Genomic DNA, 8,536 nt, shown 5'->3' with positions numbered 1-8,536 from the left:
CTCAGAAAATAATTCTGCTGAGATGCGATTGTCAAGTAACAGTGAGAGATCTAAAATTATCCTCATGTGGCAAATGTGAGTGAGTATCTAATGCAGTGGTTTACAACATTTTTAGACTCAAGGAACCCACAGAAAGTGCCAGCTCTTAGCTTTCACTTACTGAAAAATAATACAGCGATTTTTATGTTGCAAAGAAGTCAGCAAGACCACAACAGGCCAGAATGTTTTTGACATTATGATTCTATTTGAAATGTCTGGTTCTATTTCATGAACCATGCGGAGGTGTTTGCGCACCTAACAATGCTAATATTGTATGGCATCCTCCAGCATCATTAGAAGGATGTTGTGGCACCCAAGAGTGCCACAGCACCCTGTTGAAAATCACTTACCTAATTGCATACATACTCCTATAATTAAAGATGTGGATATCACTTCAATTATCCCCACCAGCTCTTTCTTCCAACCTTCAATCACCTCATTCTTAACTGAGTTGAGTTCAACTACCTCACCCTCATCCATGCCTCCAACCTCAGTCTCAGCTAGACACTGGATAAAGTACTGAACTTAGAACCATAGAAAATTAGGGCTGGAAGGGACCTCAGGAGGTCACCTAATCTAATCCAACCCCCTGCTCCAAGCAGGACCATTCGCAACTATATTATTCCAGCCCCGGTTCTGTAGACCAGGGCCATTCTACCTGTACCATCCTCCTAGTGAGAATTTTTTCCCCAATATCCAACCTAAATTTTCCTTGCTGAAACTTGAGATCATTGCTCCTTGTTCTGTCATCTGTCACCACTGACAACAGTCCAGCTCCATCCTCTTTGGAACCACCCTTCAGGTAGTTAAAGGCTACTTACTATCAAATCCCTCCTCAGTCTTCTCTTCTGCAGACTAAATAAGCCCAGGTCCCTCAGCCTTTCTTCATAAGACATGTCTCCCAGCACCCTCACCATTTTTGTTGCCCTCCACTGAACTCTCTTCAAGCTGTCCACATCCTTTCTATAGCTGGGAGCCCAAAACTGGACACAGTACTCTAGATTTGGCCTCAACAGGGCAGAATAGAGTGGAATAATTGCTTCCCTCGATCTGCTGGCAACTCTTCTACTAATGCAGTCCAGTATGCTGCATTAGTAGGAGCATTGCCAGCCAATTTTGCTGGACACAGAGCTTGTCCGGACCTACACGTGAAATTTAAATAACTAAATTATATCAGTGCCTTTTTGCACAAGAGTATGAACTCATGACTGGAACCACCTAAAGCATAACAATACAGTTAATCTCATCTCTGACTCTAGTATTAAGTACAACCCATGACCAACTACTTTAATTTGGTTATGAACAAGCTCCCCTTTCAGAGTGATTACATCTCCCTTGCTATCACATTCCTTGCCAATCTAGGTGTCTCTGCCAGTTGGAAAATGTTTGGGGTTCTGCCCTATCACAGTAACCTATACTGCGTCTTACACTTTAGGGTCTAAGACGCTCAATTCAGGAAACCAAGTCCTACTGAAATTAAATCAAGTAGTGCGCCTCTGGTTTAGGGTGTTGGGCTAAAGCAATCAAACCATACTACAGGTAAGCAAATGATAAACCTCCGGAGCAATCAAGAGTTTTATGCATGACAGTTTCACCCACAACAACCAGAGATGGATCCAAAAGCCTAACATTCACATCGCAACCAAAGTACAATAACCCTCGACCCTACCAGCTTTGTCTGGACCCTGATCATCAGCCCATTAAGAGAAATATGCTTTGAAGGTGTATAAGAGAAAAAGAAAGCTACCAGCAAAGAGCGCTCATCAGAGAAGGGAAGCAACATGCTGACCCACCATAACCTACGCCCAACTGACCACCCTTGGCAGCGGATCCATGCCTGGTGAGAAGCTGCAAAAACCAGAACCACTTCCTTGCCTGTGTTGGTGAGAAAACCACTATCACAGCTAATAAGTACTGGACTTGATTATAGCTTGTTTTGTTTGTAAATTGCAATAAGCCTACCTATCATTTTCCTGTAAGAACTCATTATTTAATTAGTAAAGCCTTTCTGTTAACTATCGATGGAATTGTTGTGTCGGTCTTTCTAAGCACTAAGCATCCCATTTTCTGTGCAACGAAGTGTGCAACAACTTCATCACCTAAATCAAACAAGATGAAGACTTAAAATTGTTTATGTGTACATGCATAATATGGGATAACACAGAATGATATAGTTGGGGATGGTCCTGCTTTGAGCAGGGGGTTGGACTAGGTGACCTTCTGAGGTCCCGTTCAACCCCAAATTTCGATTTTTTTTATGATTCTATGAATATTTCTTTAAATACACATACATTGATATTATACAAGCATTTTCAAATTTACGTTGCCTACATTTAGATCCCTATTTTTAAACAGTTAGATAGAAGTTTACGTATACACCTAAGGATTAAGATACCTTACTTCAGTCATCAAAACTGAAAATGGCATTGCTACTCAAAGATAATTCACTCCTAATATGTTTCATTATCCAATTTTAAGCTTTTGCTTTCACAGCCAATGTGACAAATCAAATAGTTTCCTCATAGTCTGTATTCAGTGATGCACATGGGAATTTTCATACAAAACACTTCTAAACCAGAGGTGCTCAAGCCCCACCTCATGGGCGAAATCCATTCCATGGAACCATGGCATCTTGGGAACAGGCCCCTCCTTCCCATGTGCAGTCAGAGGGTGCAGTTGGATCGCAGCTCCACCATGATCACCCCATGTACAAGATCTGACTCACATCCAGCCTATGGGGCAAAAAGATTAGGTACCACTGCTTCTACACAATACCTAGATTTTCAGAAGAGCTGAGCATTCACCACCTCAGTTAGATTCCCTGAGAGAGGCATGGAGCACCTAGAAAGTCAGGCTTTTTTATTTACGTGCTTGAACACAGATTTGAGTGCCTGATTTCAGCTACCAAAGTTTGGATTTTCAGTCTGTGGAATAGCTTAATGTTTTAGTTAATAGTGGAAGGATCAGCTAAATCAAGGGTAGACCCTGCTAATAACAACAGGCATAGTTCTTGTCTACGAATAGTCATATTGAAGAAATGCGATACCTCTTAGTAAGTGCTAATAGCACTGGGTCTTTGAGCAATACTGTTATGCTCTAGAAAATAGGATCCCTGCCTGAAGCCAAACATTCCCTTAAGAAATGGAAAAAGGTTCATTTGATTGCCAAGCAAATATCAGATTCATTTGGTCTAAGATATGGCCATCAAAAACATCAGCAATTCCTGTAAACAATAGCTGGGTGGGTCCTCTAGTTTTAATTTATAGGGATAAAATTAAAAGGGTTACATCTAATGCTTGAAGTTGGTTTTCTGATCCAGAGACTGTTTCTGCAGTATACATTTGGAAGTCATTAGATAAGATACATAAATGGCACCTAAAATCCACAGATGGGTGGCATCTGAGTTATACCTCTCTACCTTGTGTTTGTTTTGGCTGTCTTTAGGTGGCTCCCTGTTTTTTTTTTGTTTGCAGGAGAGTTTGGTTATTCCGAAGCATCTAGCATGTCTAGAGACGTCTGCTCTGTATAGGAAACCTACATGCCTAATTCTAGGTTCCAGATTCAACTCCAAGACTGGGTAGGCACATACCTGTTAGGTGCCTATCTCCTCAGCTAGATCTACCTCTTAGTACAGTGGCATTGCATAAGTTCAAGTCACTTGATAAACTGTTGTAGTGAATCTACATTATGCATTTGCCACTTTGCTCTACTTTTGAAAGCAGCCATTATAAGCAAGTCCTAAACCTCACAAAAATCCTGTAATAAACATAAATATATGACTATCTAATTCAAGATTAGTTCGTGCCCATAGTAAGTAAACTAGTGTCAGACCTGAAAATATATTTTAGGAGCCTGGACTCCTGTGCTAAAGATATGATGTGAACTGTTGCTCACAGAAGCTTATGCAACTCTGGTTTAGTTAGTCCATGCAGTCAGCAAAACATGGCCACAGACCAGATCCACAACACAAAGCCACTGGATCAGGCCTACAGAACGGGAGAGCTTTGCCTGTGCCCACACCCTGCCAGGGCTGGGCACCAAGGTGCTGTGCCAAGGCGGCGCAGCCAGGAGCTTAACCCACAGTGTTGCTGCTTCTCCCCGGAAGCAAAGCTTCCAGCACTGCTGACATGCCACTGGCAATTCTTTAGCTATAAATACATGTAATGGCTCTGAATTACCAGTTGTAACTTTATGTGCTTTTAAACAGCATTTGTTTGTTTTAAATGATTAACTTTTTATTTCATGCTTGGCAGTGGCTATTATATACTGAAAGAGTTAAGCAGAGGTCTCTGTGATGCATTGTTTATACCCTCTCTGTATGTTTTAAAAGTTTAATCTCTGGTTAATGAAGACATTTTTAGGTCAAATTCAACACATTTGTTAATTTTTTCTCGTCTGTCATAAAACTGAAACATCTTAAGGGTTGACCATTATTAAACTTTATGTATATTCAGCATAATACTGTATGTTAAGAAAAACCTTACAAAATAAAACAACCACTTATTATTTCTGTCAACAAGGCTAACAAAGTAGTTCTAGGAAGTTTTCACTACTAGTTTCTGAGACATTTCATGGTGCCAATGAGAATATAGTCTATGCCAATCTTAATCTGCCCAGAAATGCCATGGGAAAAAACAGCCAAGATATATAGCCAAGAACTGTTTATGAAATAAACAAAAAGTTTACTGCTTCCCACATACTAGGGAAACAGTTGGATTACACATCAGCATCTGGTTGTTGCAGACAATACTACCAGGAAGTTAATGGAATTGGAACAAGGAAATTACTATGACTCTGCACTCCATAAAAAAACTATATCATTAGCCAAAAACAATGGAAGCTTTGCTGATAGATTAACAAAAGAAAAGGTAAAGGCTGCTTTGGTGTCACGGGATAAATCAGCTGTGTCTGCCAGGTTACTACTGTTCCTAAAGCTAAGCCATCCAAAATTGGAAAAATAGTAACCTTGCTATGCATTTCTGCCTGGAACATGAACAGGCAGGTATTGAATAGGAGCTTGCAAGGTGGGCATGATGTAATTTTAAAATAACTGCTCTATCAATTTCCCCCTAGAATGGTATTGATGATGTAAAGAGTAGGCCCTATTTTAATGGCAAAAGAAAACCACTTCTTTCAAAAAAGTAGATTTTTGTTTACCTTTAATGGACTCATTCCCCAGTATGGACACTGGTTTCTATTCTGTTGTCAGAGGTCAGACAAATCAGGAAGTTTGCGAACTTGTGGCCTGACTTGTCTTATGACATAGCCTTCACTTACAGCAGTGGTTTTCAAACCTCCTGAAGTCATGGAACCCCTCCATATCCCATTTGCTGTGAAACCCCTACTCCTATCCTGTGAGCTGAGGTGGACCCAGGGCACCCAGCCCAGCAATGGTGATGTGGTGCTTCCTGGACCACTGCCATTACCCCCAGTCTCCATGCAGAACCCCAGATGACTACTGCAGATCCCAAAGGCTCTGCAGAACACAGTTTGAAAACCACTGATTTACCATATGGTACTTGTATCAAGCAAAATGTCTTTGATGAAGGTTTGTACAAGAAATGGGTTTAGGTCAATAAATATTTCTGGGTCAGGGACCACAGTTTTGTTCCATATTTGTACAGACCAGCACAGTGTGGCCCTGCACTATTACTGGGGCTTCTATAAGCTGTCACAGTCCTACTACTGCTACCACTACATGCTTTATGGTTGCAGACTTATGTTCATGTTGAAGGCAGAAGGACCTGCTAAAAAGTCTTCTGCTGCTAGTTCCTCAATTTCATCTCTCTTTCTCCAGTACACTCCACAGAGGTTTACAAAAATCCAGCAAAGCCAAGGCCTTTCTCTTTTTAGAAAAGAATAAATTTAAGGGTGGGAGAAAAGGCTGAATCCTAGCATTAGAATCTTCACTGACATAGGATAACAGTCTTTTTTCATCCCTTCAATTCTGATTGAAGGTTGTAAAGTACGCATCTCTTTCTGGAGGTTTTAGAAAATGGAATGATACTGTCTCTTTCTTCAGAAAACTGGATCCAGGAGTTTCTCAAGATAGAATCGTGTGATAGAAGATATAGATTCACACTCTACAGATTAATGCCGAAAATACCTTCCCCTTTTCTCCAAATATAAGAATTCTGCTAAACTTTGTGTCTCTGACTTTCCAGCACCACAGCCCATGCTCCATCACCACAACGCAATACCACAGCCCATGCTCCATCACTTTTTTTGCAACTGCCCATCCTGGGCATCAAAGAAAGGGAGATCTGTGGAGCCAGGAGGAAAGAAGACTGTTAGAAGGTGGGTGTATGGCTCAGTAAGATGGCTGCTGCTGCTCTAGAAAGAGGGAGAACCTGGATTCTAGCTAGCAACCTTACTGCTATTGGGCAGATAAATCTACACTGATCTCTGGGGATCCTGGTTTTCTCTGATTTAAAAAAATCTCCAATTTTTGGATTTAAAAATGTAACTCCAAATCCACATTTTTATGTGATTAAAATGAAATATCACTAATATACAGATGTATAGTGGTGTTTCATTTTAATCATGGAAAAATATGGAATTTGGGTTACTTTTTTATATCCAAAAAATTGGGATTTTTTTTTAATCAGAGAAAACCAGATCCCCTGCTGATCTCTATCCATTTTAGCCAAAAGCTATTAAATGCAAGGGACAATAGCTTAACTCCAAAAGGACTGCTAAAAAGACATATGGATACTGCCTAGTTTGCAGCAAGGTTGCCAAGAACATGGGCAGGGAGAGGGGACAAAAATGCAATGTGGGTGAGAAGTACAAGGGGAACACCTATGGAACCAACTACTGCTCCATGGTGTCCATGGTGGTGCAATGTTTAACAGAAGAAACCACTGCTAGAATAAAATATTAAACCAAAGCCTTATTCCTGCTAAGATTTACTCATGTCTTGAACTGTACACACCAAGGGTAATCCAACTTAAAACAAGGAGACTGCTCACAGCTCTGTATACAATATACAGGAAAGAATGTGTACGAGTCTTTGCAGGATTAAGGTATCAGATGTGAAACTCTCCAGCCTGGAAAAAAAATGGTAGCATTGTAACAACTCAGGAACTGTACAAGAAGTTAAACAATACCTTACAGATATTGAAGATAAGAAGAGAGAATAGGCCCAGCCAACTATATAACTGATGAAACTATAAAGGAACTGAAATCATGAACTGAAGACTTGAACAAAAAGGGAGAAAAGGAAGAACATCTGCAATATTGAATTTACTAGAGGAAACAGAGAACAAATATCCAGTTGCTTTATGTAAGAGGTGAGTCTCTTCAATGCTTAAGCTATTTTCTAATAATAGCAAAGCTGAAATTGAATGCATGCAGTAGGCCCCTGGCGGGAAAAGGCTCAGAAATCAAGGTAGTTCCAGAACCCTAAAGACAAATATGAATATTCAAGTACTATCCTGCACCTAAGGATCTGAATAAAGTAAGTTCTTTTATTCCAGTTTACAATGAACACATCAAGTCTCAAAGCCATAATCTTCCAGAGAGTAAAAAAACTCAGAAAAAAACACTTTCTTAACACTGTTGTGAATGATCTGTTGACCATTCAACCACAGACATTGCTTATTTTTATTTGAAGATAGATTCATAAATGATGACAAAAAATTCTAATCAGTCAGTCTATCTTTCTGCACAAATTTGGCCAAAGAACCTCACATCAAGTAATCACTGCCCTAACCTTACAACTTCTGTTTGACCTATAAATATAGCATATTTAGAAAGACATTGCTCTCATTTCAAGGGATAGAGAATCCACACCACACATCCCTAGTTATGCAGCTATTGTTAAAATTCTGTGCCTTATTCCCAGCGAGTTTGTCTAGGTTCAGCTGCCAACATTTGGAACTTACTTCAGCCTTTTCCAGATAAATTAAAAAGATTATTTATGATCATAAATCTCTTCCCCATGTTTTTACTAGCAGACCACATCTTACTTAACCTTTTCTTGGATAAACGAAATAGATTGAGTATCTCAAACTAAGGCATGTTTACCAGACCTTGAATCCTTCCCGTTCCTCCTAAACTTTTCCCAACTTCTTAACATCCTTTTGAAGTGTGGACTCTAGAACTGGGCATACCATTCCAATAACAATTTCACTAATACAAACTTCTCTGCGCCTTCCCTGCACCTAAGGATTACTTTGCCCTCATAGCTACAGCACTGTATCAGAAATGCATGTCCAACCATTATCACCCATGGTCCCCGAGCCTTTCTCTGTGTCCTCCATCTTGTGTGACCTACATTTTTGTCCTAAAAAACAATCTTGAATTTGGATGCATTAAAATGCATGATTGGATATGATAATGTGTCATCTTCTGAGGAGCAAGAAAGGACAAACTATAAAAGCACATAACAGAAGTATGCTTACCATCTGGAATCAAGGAAAACTCAGCAAGCAGAAGTTAATTTCAAAGTGGCTATTTTAAGAGAGCAGCTGTTTTCCCTAGTCTGCTTTTTAAA

Source organism: Alligator sinensis, unplaced genomic scaffold (genome assembly GCF_000455745.1).
Source record: "Alligator sinensis unplaced genomic scaffold, ASM45574v1 scaffold46_1, whole genome shotgun sequence".
Taxonomy (NCBI): Eukaryota; Metazoa; Chordata; order Crocodylia; family Alligatoridae; genus Alligator; species Alligator sinensis.
The sequence above is the reverse complement of the archived record's forward strand: the minus strand, read 5'-3'. Positions refer to the sequence as shown.